Source organism: Pleurodeles waltl, chromosome 4_2, assembly GCF_031143425.1.
Source record: "Pleurodeles waltl isolate 20211129_DDA chromosome 4_2, aPleWal1.hap1.20221129, whole genome shotgun sequence".
Lineage (NCBI taxonomy): Eukaryota > Metazoa > Chordata > Amphibia > Caudata > Salamandridae > Pleurodeles > Pleurodeles waltl.
Genome location: NC_090443.1, coordinates 516,125,178 through 516,137,549, shown reverse-complemented (window position 1 = coordinate 516,137,549; position 12,372 = coordinate 516,125,178). Strand labels below are relative to the sequence as shown.

The 12,372-nt window shown below is 47.2% G+C and overlaps 1 protein-coding gene across 7 annotated transcripts in view; it reads left to right on the top strand.

Annotated features, from left to right (window-relative positions):
• Positions 1 to 12,372, top strand: part of SWT1 (SWT1 RNA endoribonuclease homolog) — a 793,385-nt gene that overhangs the window by 53,989 nt on the left and 727,024 nt on the right. The window lies entirely within an intron of this gene.

The following is a 12,372-nucleotide window of genomic DNA, read 5'->3' as shown; positions in this document are numbered from 1 at the left end:
GTGAACCATCCAGCCCGCTTATTGCAGGCATTATGCCAGGAATTATGCTGTCATAAATACGACCCATAGTTTCCCCCACGTCCCCTACTCCATACATACTACTAGCGTGTCCATCTTAACTCCTTTTCTTACCCCATATGAGTGTTTTTGTATGAAAGGTGAGTGTCATAATATATTTCTGGGGAATCGTGTCGAGGCTACAAAGGGCAATCATTCTCGCAGCCGCAGTGCTTCCGGAAACTGAATGCGAGGGAAGTCCAGAAATCCACGGAGCTCCGAATACCCTGAATTAGTAACTGCGTGTTCAGTTCATGCCAGGTGTATTCTAAGGTAGTCCCCATTACCCCAGCTACTGAAACGCCCGTGTTTCCCAGGGTGTCCTCAGGGAGTGAAGCCGCTCCGCAGGAACCGCCGAGAGTTCCTCTATGGGGTACACCAGCAGTTTCTGTGCGTTTATGCGCAGCACCGACTGGCGGCCAAAGTCGTCTAATATAGTAAGCAAACACAGCACCACTTCCGAAGGGCACTGTAAGTACATGAGCAGATCATCTCCGTAGATCGTCACAAGGTACTTCACTGCTCCTTCCTTGAACAGAAAGGGCAGTGGTTTGGCTGCCAGCTTTTAGAGCAGAGGGGACAGGGGGCACCCTCCAGTTCTGTTGGTATGTACCCATTCACTTCCACCCTGGCGACAGGATTAGTATATAGTAATTTGGCAATTGTTTTAAACGACGGACCAGGGTTCATGGCCCTCGGAACTTGAAATATGTACTGCCAAGACCGTGTGCCCTAGGCATTTTTTGTGTCTAACAACACCAAGGCCATGAGTTTGGGACATTGATGTGTTTCTGCGAGGGCATGCCGCAATCTCCCAAGATTAAGTGCCGCCCGCCTGCCCAGTATAAAGCCAAATTTATCCGTATTAACCAGAGTAGGTATTCCTGGCTTTGGAATAACCACTGTCACGGCCTCTCTAACCGATTTTGGAAGAGAGCCCTGTCCAATGCCTCCTGATACATCTGCAGTAATTTTTCAGATAATAGGTCGTTGTATGCACTGTACCATTCCTCCGGTTGCCCATCAGGTGCCCGTGATTTATTGGAATTCAATTTCCTCATGGCCTCTCTGGGTTCATCAACAGTGAGCGGCTTCCCCAACTGAGCGTGGGACAATTCCATTCTTAATATTTCTTATAAACCTTCCAAGAAATACAAACATAGGCATAGCCAGTAGTTTCAGTCTTGGCAAGCTGGTGCAATGTTTTTTTTTATTTTATTTTTTTATTGTAAGTATATGCTGCAAGAAGAAAAAAAGGAAAAAATACCCTCTCTTAAATGTGGGAGGTATACGTTTGCAGTTATTGGTGCAAAGAAAAGTAGAGTACGCACACTCAAACTAACCCTAAACTGGAGTACGCAGACTCCCTACTTTATCTCACATACATCACAATTCACCTGCAATTTGCTTAAGCCTATGCAAGCGCAACCTACTACTCTCATGCTATCTCAAAATACGCAGAGAACATACTCAATCTTACCAACGGGATCCAGGATCTGGGAAAGTCATTTCTGGGCTTAAGGGAACATCATCTTTGCTACCATTGCCATTTTAGAAAAACAAAATTTAAACCTCATAAAGATTTGAACAATTGTACTCAACTTTAAACTACTACCATAACCACTACTCACCAACCAACTAGTTCCCTAAAGAAACTAACCATCAAGCTGCTACCAAAAACTGCTAGCGCGCCTTCTCCTTAGTAAGTAAACTTACAAGGGGAGGCGTATGGGTCGATGAACCTTTTGGATCGCATAGAGTATCCTAGTTAAGTGGTAACCAGTGGAACATCAAAAAACATTCAACCTAGACATGTAATAACATAAAACCTAGACTAATAAGAACATATCATCACTCACAATAAGGTTAATTTGTTTTATTCCCTATTGCTTACAAATCTAATCAAAACCTTTATTTTGAGAATCCATGTTTAATCAAACTTTATTAGCATCATGATCAATAATTCAGCAAGATTTTATTAATAGGCAAAACAACATCAATCTAAGTCAGCAAATCTTAATCATTGAATAATTCAGCAATGCAAGTCAGTCCACAGTCACCCTTAAGTCGCCCTTGTCAGCCTACCTATCTCAGATTAGCATCAGCATGTGGGTCTTCATGCGAAAAACAATTTAGTCAAAAACCAATCATTTGGAAAAATCTAACTAAGAAAGAAAAACATTCTAAGCAGAGCAGTTGGTACCTAGAAAGAAAAAGCACACATTAGTCAGTCAACATTTATAGCTAGCTATCCAAGATAGATCAGCAACGAGTCAGTCTTCGTCTTCAGGTCATCAGTCATTAGCAAGGCTCGGGCTCACAGGGAACAAGCCAAATTTAAGTTCTTTGGACAGCGTCTCCTGACATCATTTTCGCCTCTCCACTCCTGATTTCCCTTCTCGTGTCATGACTTTTTATTAGGGTCTCTAAGTCCGTCCCACAAATTTCTAATTGGTCAACCTTATCAGGGGTTATGACTCTACCCTATAGTTTTTGTTTACCACTTGTTTGCGTTGGTTCAAGCATCAGGTTCCATTAATATGATTGGTCCCTCCGTCGATGAGAACATCATCCGGCTCTTCAGGTAACAAAATTGTTGCCCACAGTCTATTAGTCAGTGCTCCCATTGTTCAAATCTTGGGAAAGTACATTTAGCCTACACTACACATAATTGTATCAATTTGTTCTGATCGTCTCCTGTCCGCTGGTACAGTGCCGAAATTTCTGTACAGTTCAAGGTCCTTTTCTCCAGTTTCAGTACTCGGCAGCTCATTGCGTCTCCATGTTTAAGCAAGCAAGGCCCAGCGCCGACCAGGCCTCTAGTTCGGCTAAGTTAAGGATACGAAGCATCATAAAACATAGGTTATATCATCAGTTATGACCTATTAATACATAATTCTTACATTTTCACATTATTTTAGTACTGTTAACACAGATGGTGACCACTCCCCGTGGGCACATTTGGCACATTACACGTTATTTTCAATTATTAGTTTCAATTGTCATTATCTCTCATTAGTATGTATACGCAAATCATTAGAATATTCTCATATTAGCATATCTGCTCCAACAGCAGCAACCAAGTGTTTCACACACCGCTCCCCCGGTAGCTAAACCGTTTTTAGAGTGCCTCAATACTGTATCCGAGCCTCCACACTCTGAACAGTTTCACAAATGAAATGGGAAACGTTTAAAGAAGAAAATTATTTTATCTGCCTCCTAAATAAATGGTGGTGTCTTGTTTAGTGCAACGCAAGAGGTAGACTGTGCCAATGGATCGCTGCCAGAAAAGGTAGTCGATCATAGACTATGCAGTGTTTGCAATAGAGAAAGTTCCACCAAAGTCTTCATTAAAAGGTGTCAGTTGGTACTTCTTTCCTGTGTGACCTTTTACAGAATCTTTTTACAGACTCTATAGGTATGATTTTATGTTGCCTTGGAGACTAGGACGTTGAGAGCTGTGCATGCCAGAGATGTAGCTATGCTCTCCTCAATGGTCCTTAACTGCTAACAGCTACCTCCTAAACACTTCACTCCTTTTTGATTGTCAGGTAAAGCACCTGCCACCCCTTAACTTCTGTTAATTATTTCATTTTTTTTCTTTGTTTCCGTTAAATTACAACGTGCTGCAGTTGGTATTATTTTCTCTCGGGTATCAGCATCAGGAATACAGTTCTGCACCTGGACAAAAAACTTTATTTTAAAATGATTTATGCTTTCCAGCAACATTATGACAGACATTAAAAACGTTGATTATGTATTTCAAACTAGGATCATCCTAATGTTTGGAACCTTATACCACACTAATGTAAAAAAACAGCATGAATGTGTTGTTTTAACATCATTATCAATGTATTCACTACAGGTTTGAATCTGGTTATTGTCCTTTAACTGAAATAATGTAGGCAGGGAGGTGGTATGTTAAAGATTAAGTACCCTGTTTGGTTGCAAAGAGTGGTCCATATATCTTTGGGTTGGGAGATTTAAGGTATATCATTACTAATAGCATTATTACAATACATCAGGACCTCCATCCAGTTCTTGATTTTAGGAAGCAGGCTTCTTACCCAGCACATTGCTATTGTGTCCGCTATTATTCCCACATTTGGCAACAATGATCCTTAGCCTGTGGGAGTTCACTGTTGTGCTGAGGGGGTTGCTCTTGCTACCTTACTTTCCAGGGACTACTTCCATGTCCTCAACACCATGTTGCTGTTGGTTCCTGACGTCAGAGTGCTTCTCTTTGTCAAAACTGAAAGGTGCCGTTTTTTGGAGCACTTTGCCAGCTGTTTTTGGCCCTCCATGAGCCATTGCTGCTGCTTGAGAGCTTGTGCTTTACGCACCCTACTGCTCAGCTGCCTGGAATTGCCGTGCTATGGGTTTCATCTTTGCTGTATGTTGAACATCAGTGCACACATTACACTATTATGAAATGGCCATTTTGGATTGGGTACGCTTCTCAGAACATGTCAACCTCATCACATTTGATTGGGTGTGTGTGATGGCAATCTTGATTGTCATATTAGTCTTTCATCGGAGTTGAACATCGTGGATTTGTTTTCAGCCGTTTAACGCAGTTTGATTGAGGGCTTATCTCACCTTTAACGCTTATCACCAGTTTATTTTAGCCTTTTTTCTGATACAGCAGGTACTGTTTTAATGTTTTTCTTACATAGAATTTGTACTTTGACATCTCTGGCAATTCTTTCCTACCATCATGGCCAATACTTAGTATCCTGTCCAAACTTCATAATTTCTGCAGAATCTAGGAAAACCTCCTGTTTTGCTGGAAACCGTTATCTTTGCATTTATGATAATTATTTAGTGGCCTTTGATGCCACTAAACATGAACATGCAAAGGAGGCTGCCTTATTATTTAGTCATTTGGGCCAAGAAGGACAACTGGGTTTTAATGTTCTACCTGTCTTGTAGGCCCCTGGAGATGCAGGTGATGGTTGGAATGCCCACAAAATAAACTTTCAGAACAACCTAGCGTGCTTCTTGAAAGACTCAATTTCTTTAAATGGAAACAGTCTACTGCTGAAAGCATTTAGGAATTTATTTCAGTTTTAAGATTCTTAGCTTCCACTTGCAACTTCGGAGATTCATTTGTCACGATTAGGGATCAGTTTGTCTTCGATTGTTACACTAAGAAAAGAAAAAGTTCGGTTGTTGAGCTGCAGAGATCCCACTCTTGCTGAAATGATTGATGTTGTCAAGGCCATTGAATGGTGTATAGTTAGTTTGCAGACAACCTGTAGCTTTGGAACATTCCACTAGTTCACATATCTGATAGAGACTTCTAGTTGCAGATTTCTTACCTTATAATTTCTCCCAGGTGTCAGACTGGAACTGGAGATTTTTCTTTGAGCAATACCCTTGCGCGTCGGTAGGTGGTGCCGGTCAAGTCCGCAGGCATTGTTGGCATCGTAGTCGCCGTCATGACATCTGGAGTAGTATCTACGCACTGATCCGTAGAAGAGCTACCCTGGTCTCTTTTTGACCGACTTCAACCGTTTTGTTGAGTTTTTGTGAGAAATTTGGTGCGTCGAGGATGTCCCGAAGACTGGTTTCAAGCCGTGTGAGGACTGTCATCGTATGATGTCGGTGACGGATCCTCATGGGGTATGTCTGTAGTGTCTCGAGCGTGACCACGACCTGAAATCGTGCTCTGAGTGCCGGGCCATTCACCCGAAGGCGTTGAGGGAGCGGTCCCTAAAGCTCGTGGCGGCCCGGCACTCGACTCCGCGTAAGTCCCGGTCTCGATCAGGAGGAAGGTCTCGAGACTGGTCGCGGAGCTATCACCACTCGTCTTCTTCCAAATCCTTGGGTCAAGGTAAGAAGAAGAAGTCGAAGAGATCCCATTGCTCTCCGACTTCGCCCCATTGCTCGGCTGACGCGACGCAGGAGGAGCATCCACGCACAAGGCCTCCATCCTCGGAGCCTGCGGCTGGGTCTGCTCCGCACTTCCCTGAATTTCTCGGAGCCGGAGTGACCCCCGCCCAGATTAAAGAGTTTTATGAGGCCAAGCGCCTCATCTTTGGGTGGACCGATCCCGATATGGCGCCTTCGGGCCGCAGGGGTTCGGATGAGGGGCCTTTGGGTTCCGCGCCGGCGGCTTTGGCTCCGCCTACCGAGGTCACCTCCGGATCTGCACGCAGATCCGCATCGGCACCGGTCGCACCCTTGAGACCTTCCCTGGCGCTGGGTCGATTGTTGACGCTCCCGACGTCGGTAATGCCCACTATCGATTTCGACCCGATTCTTATCCCCGACGACTCGGAGTCAGAGCGGCGTCGGCCGATGCTGCCTTTGTCTTTGATGGGACCTATTCACCCCAGGCCGGATTTGGACCCTTTTTATTATGGGTACGAATATGGGGAGGGATGGGAGATGTCCCTGGACCCTTATGAATACCAGGATGACCCATCTTTGGGCTGGGCTCAGGAATTGGGCAATGCCAGTGGTCTGGATACTTCTCCTGATGCTGGCATGCTGTCTCCTCCTACCGTGGCTAAGGCGAAGGGAGCAACTTATGGTGTGGTGGTCAGTAGGGCAGCTGAGGTCCTTGGTCTTGAGCTTCCCACTGTTGAAGTCAGGTCTAATCTCCTGATGGAGGTGTTTCAGCCTGGTGCTTCTGCTTCAGAACCACTTTTGCCATTTAATGAAGCCCTCACCAATGTCCTTTTGGGTACCTGGTCCAAACCCAACACAGAGGCTTTTGTGAATAGGACTGTCGCACGCCACCATCGTCCCGCTCAGAACGACCCTAAATTCCTGTCCCAACACCCCACGCCTGAGAGTCTTGTTATCCAGGCTTCCTCTTCTTCAGGCACATTCCCTTCTGCACCCCCGGACAGGGAACCCAAAAGTCTGGAACAGTTTGGCAAGAAGTTATTTTCTTTCTCCAGTCTCGCGCTCCGGTCTGTGAACACCGCATACCTTTTGGGCCGCTATACCCACTCTTTGTGGGATACTGTTGCTCAAGTCCTGCCGCAGATACCAGAGGAGGCCCGTGCTATCGTCTCCCAAGCTGTGAACGATGGGAGAGATGTGGCAAAGTTCACGATTCGTTGTGTGCTGGACACGACCGACTCTCTGGGCAGATCCATTGCTACGACGGTATCCTTGAGACGCCACGCCTGGTTGCGTACTTCTGTTTTTTCTGTGGATGTCCAACAGTCCTTCATGGACATGCCCTTTGATGGCTCCCGTTTCTTTGGAGACAAAGCGGACTCGACCTTGGAGAGATTCAAGGATTCCCGGGCTACGGCGTGGTCCCTTGGTCTTTCCTCTGACCCTAGCCCCCCGCAGTCCGCTTTTTGCCCCGTTCATGGCCACGGAAGGGGCTCCCTGTCGCGCCCTCCACCCAGCCACTGTGCCACCCATGCTGTTCAGCCTCTGTGTGGCTGGGGACTCGGGATCCCACGTGGCTGTGGGACAGGGAACCAGAGGTCTGCCCAGTCCACCTCTGCCCCTGCTGCAGTCTCCAAACCCTCCTAGTCCGTCCCCTCACTCCCGTCCAGTTGGTGGCAGGATTCGCAATCATCTGCCCCACTGGGAATACATCACCACAAACAGGTGGGTTTTGCAGATAGTTCGAAAAGGCTACTCCCTCCCTTTCGAATCTGCTCCACCAACCATGTCTCCATCCTCCAGTCACCTTCCAGAGGATCATTTGCTGCTTCTCCGCCAGGATGTCACAGCTGTTGGCCAAGGGAGCTATAGAAAAGGTCCCTGTGCCAGAAGTAGGTCGTGGTTGTTATTCCCGCTACTTTTTGATAGCAAAAAAGAACAAGGGCTTATGTACTATCCTAAACCTTCGGGACCTAAACTACTTCCTCAAGAAGGAGAAATTCAAAATGCTCACCCTGGCTCAGGTTCTGTCTGCCTTGGACCCCGGAGACTGGATGGTAGCGTTGGACTTGCAGGACGCTTATTTCCACATCCCCATCCTGCCTGCCCACAGACTTTAAATTTGTGGTAGGTCATGAGCACTTTCAGTTTACCGTGCTCCCCTTCGGCATTACCAGCTCCCCTCGGGTGTTCACGAAAGTAATGGGGGTGGTTGCAGCTCATCTGCGCAGGTTAGGGGTCTCAGACTTCCCCGACCTCTATGACTGGCTGTTGAAGGCAGACTTGCCCCCAGAAGTAGTCTCCCACTTTCAGACTACGGCGAACCTCCTCCACACGCTGGGGTTCACTATAAACATGCCGAAGTCACACCTGACTCCCTCTCAGACACTCCCTTTCATCAGAGCTGTTCTGGGCACAGTGCAGTTTCTGGCTTATCCTCCCGAAAGGTGAGTCCAAGACATTCAGACTATGATTCCGATCTTTCGGCCTCGGTCTTGGGTTTCTGTGAGACTGACTCTGAGGCTGCTGGGCCTCATGGCCTCCTGCATCCTGCTAGTAACACATGCCAGATGGCATATATGGGCTCTGCAGTGGGACCTGAAGTTCTAGTGGGCGCAGCACCGGGGGAATCTCTCCAACATGGTCCAGATCTCAGAGGGGAATGCGAAAGACCTGCAGCAGTGGCTTTCAAATCTGCATTGGGTCCACTGCAGATCCCTCTCCCTTCCCCATCCAGATCTCTCTATAGTGACAGATGCGTCACTTCTGGGTTTGGGTGGCCACATGGGAGAGGCGGAGTTCAGAGGGCTCTGGTCTCCGGTGGAGTCTGGGCTCCATATCAATCTTCTGGAACTCCAGGTGCTCAAACTTGCCTTGAAATCATTCCTTCCCTCTCTCAAAGGGAAAGTGGTGCAGGTGTTCACGTACAATATTACCGCCATGTGGTACTGCAACAAACAGGGTGGAGTAGGGTCCTGGACCCTTTGTCAGGCGGCACTACGCCTCTGGACATGGCTGGAACATCAGGGCATTACCCTGATGGTTCAACATCTGGCGGGTTCCCCAACGCCAGAGCGGACAAACTCAACCGTTGATGCACGGCCAATCACGGATGGCTTCTCCATCCGGCGGTGGCGCAAGGTCTCTTTCAACAGTGGGGAAATCCTTGGTTAAATCTGTTAGCCTCCGCAGGGAGCGCACAATGTCAGCTGTTTTGCGTGTTGAAGTTTCCAAGGCGGCACTCGCTCAGAGACGCCTTTCGTCTTGAGTGGAACTCCAACCTCCTTTCCACCTATACCTCTTCTGCCCAGAATTCTCAAGAAGATCAGGAACGCCCGGGTACAAGTCATCTTGGTGGCTCCGAACTGGGCACGGAGAGTATAGTATCCAGAGCTATTGAGCATGTCCATCGATCCTCCGCTCAGACTGCCTCTTCGGGCGGATCTTCTGTCGCAGCAACAGGGGATGGTTCTTCACTCGAACCTGTCCAACCTCCGCCTTCATGCGTGAAGATTGAGCGACGACAGTTGACCACTTTTGATCTTCCACCTGAAGCCTGCGATGTTATCTTGGCAGCCAGGTGTCCCTCAACCAAAACTGTATACGCCTGTCGTTGGAATAAATTTGTGGCATGGTGTACCAACAAATCTGTTGATCCCCTTTCTGCCCCTCTATTCGAGGTTCTTCTGTTTATTTTATCTTTGGCCCAGCAGGGCTCTGCTTTGGGCATCCTTAAAGGGTATTTATCTGCCATTTCGGCCTTCCTTAGTTTACTTAATCAGCCCTCATTTTTTAAATCTCCTATTGTTAGTAGATTCCTAAAAGGACTCACCCATTTATTTCCTTCCACTCCATTTATCATGCCTCAGTCGGACCTCAGTCTTGTCCTTACTTGTTTGATGTGTACTCCCTTTGAGCCAATGCGGCTCCTCACCTTCAAAACTGTCTTTCTTGTTGCTATCACCTCTTCTCGCAGGGTCAGTGAGCTTCAGGCCCTTTCCTCAAAACCTCCATACTTGTATGTGCACCCTGACAAAGGAGTGTTGCGCACTAAGGCTTCCTTCCTTCCTAAGGTGGTTGCACCTTTTCATGTAGACTAGTCCATCATTCTGCCTACTTTCTACACACCCCCACACCCTTCCCATGAGGAGGAGATACTTCACCGTCTTAACCCAAAAAGAGCGTTGGTGTTCTACCTCAATCGTACAGAGATTTTTGGGGGGTGATCAACTCTTTGTTAGGTATGTGGGTGAGAAAAAAGGGAAGGCGGTGCAAAAGCATACCATCTCTCGATGGGTGCTTCTTTGCACCAAAATGTGCTACGCTTTGGCCAAGAAGCAACCTCCGGAGGGCTTGCGTGCTCATTCCACCAGAGCAACTGCTGCTTTCACTGCGTTAGCAGGTGGAGTTCCTGTCCTGGATATCTGCCAGGTAGCTACGTGGGCGTCCTTGCACATGTTTGCTAAACACTACTGTTTAGACAGTCATGTCCGTCGGGACGGCTACTTTGATCTTTCGGTCCTGCAGGACTTCCGAGTATGATCTTGGTTCGCAGCCCACCACCGAGGATGGCATTGCTTGGGTATCTATTCTAAGGTAAGGAATCTGCAACTAAAAGTCTCTATCAGATGTACAAGTTACTTACATTCGGTAACAAATTATCTGATAGAGACATATTCTAGTTGCAGATTCCTCATCGCCCACCCATCCTCCCGGCTTGCGAACTGATTTCTAGGGACAGGGATGCCCCTTTCAGGTCCTTAGCTCTGGCGCACCAATCTCAGTATTGTTAGTGGCTCTGCGCTTTGGTGTGGAAAGTCATTCAAGAAACTGATGTCACTGCACGAAGGCCGCATCTATATACTACTCCCGACGTCATCACGGCGACTACAGAGCCAACGACGCCCGCGGAGTCGACCGATGACACCTACCGACGCGCAAGGGTATTGCTCGAAGAAAAATCTCCGGATCCAGTCTGACGCCTGGGGGAAATTCTAAGGTAAGGAATCTGCAACTAGAATATGTCTCTACCAGATATTTCGTTACCGAAGGTAAGTAACTTTGACGTTAATGTTTATTTGTGTTCTAAGAGAGCACCCTCTTAGTGTAATTTCACTTAGAGATAAGTTTGATAAGTTTTCTAAAATGTATCTAGAAAAAGTATGCTATCGGTGTGAATCAAAGCCCCCCCTGAGGTAATAACGTGAACTGTCCTGCTGTGGGCAAACATTGTAATAAGTGCAGAAAAATGTGCCACTTTCACAGTGTTGGGGGGGGGGGGTGTTACACCTCTACTTCAAGTTAATGGTGTGGATATTGAGGTGGATGAATATCCTGGGGATTTGTAAAAAAAAATACTGTAGGAAGTTGGCTCTGTATATACTGTCTCAAAGTGAGAGATAGTGTGCACAGAGTCCAAGGGTTCCCCATAGAGGTTGATAGCGGCAAAATTAGATAATACTAATGCTCGATTTTGTCGTAATGTGGTCGAGCAGTAGGCTTATTAGAGGGTAGTGTTAAGCATTTGTTGTACACACACAGGAAATAAATGAGGAACACACACTCAAAGACTTATCTCCAGGCCAATAGTTTTTTTTTTTATATAGAAAAGTATCTTTTCTTAATTTATTTTAGAACCACAAGTTCAAGATTTGAGGTAAGTACATAAAATGCAAGGTACTTCACACAGGTAAGTAGAGAACTTTGATTTAAAACAGTAGTACACACAGTTTAGGTCAAAATGGCAATAAGCTATTTTAAAAGTGGACACTGCAAAAATCAACAGTTCCTGGGGGAGGTAGGTTTGGTTAGGTTTCTCAGGTAAGTAAAGCACTTACACAGTCAGTCTCCTGGGCATAGGCAGTCCACCATTAGGGGTTCAAGCCAACCCCAAAGTCACTTCACCAGCAACACAGGGCCTGTCGGATGCAGAGGTCAAAGGAGGGCCCAAAACACATAGGCGCTTATGAAGAATAGGGGTGTTCTGGTTTCAGTCTGCTAGCATGTAAGTACCTGCATCCTCGGGGAGCAGACCAAGGGGGTTTTGTATAGCACTGGGGGGGACACAAACAGGCACACAAAACACACCCTCAGTGGCAGAGGGGCGGCCGGGTGCAGTGTGCAAAGTAGGCGTTGGATTTGCTATTGAAAGCAGTGGAGGGACCCAGGGGGTCACTTAGGCGATGCGGGCAGGGCACAGGGGGGCTTCTCGGGTCAGACACTGTCTGGGCTAGGAAGAGGGCCGCCTGCTGGTCACTCATGCACTGGAAGGTGGTTCCTCTCGGTCCTGGGGGTGCAGTGCTTGGTCCAGGCATCGGGTTCCTTGTTACCAGGCAGTCGCGGTCAGGGGGAGCCTCTGGATCCTCTCTGCAGGCATCGCTGTGGGGTGCAGGGGGGTCGACTCACGTCGTCGTAGTTGCGTGGGAGACCTGTCTGCAGTGTTTGTTAGTTCTCTGGAGC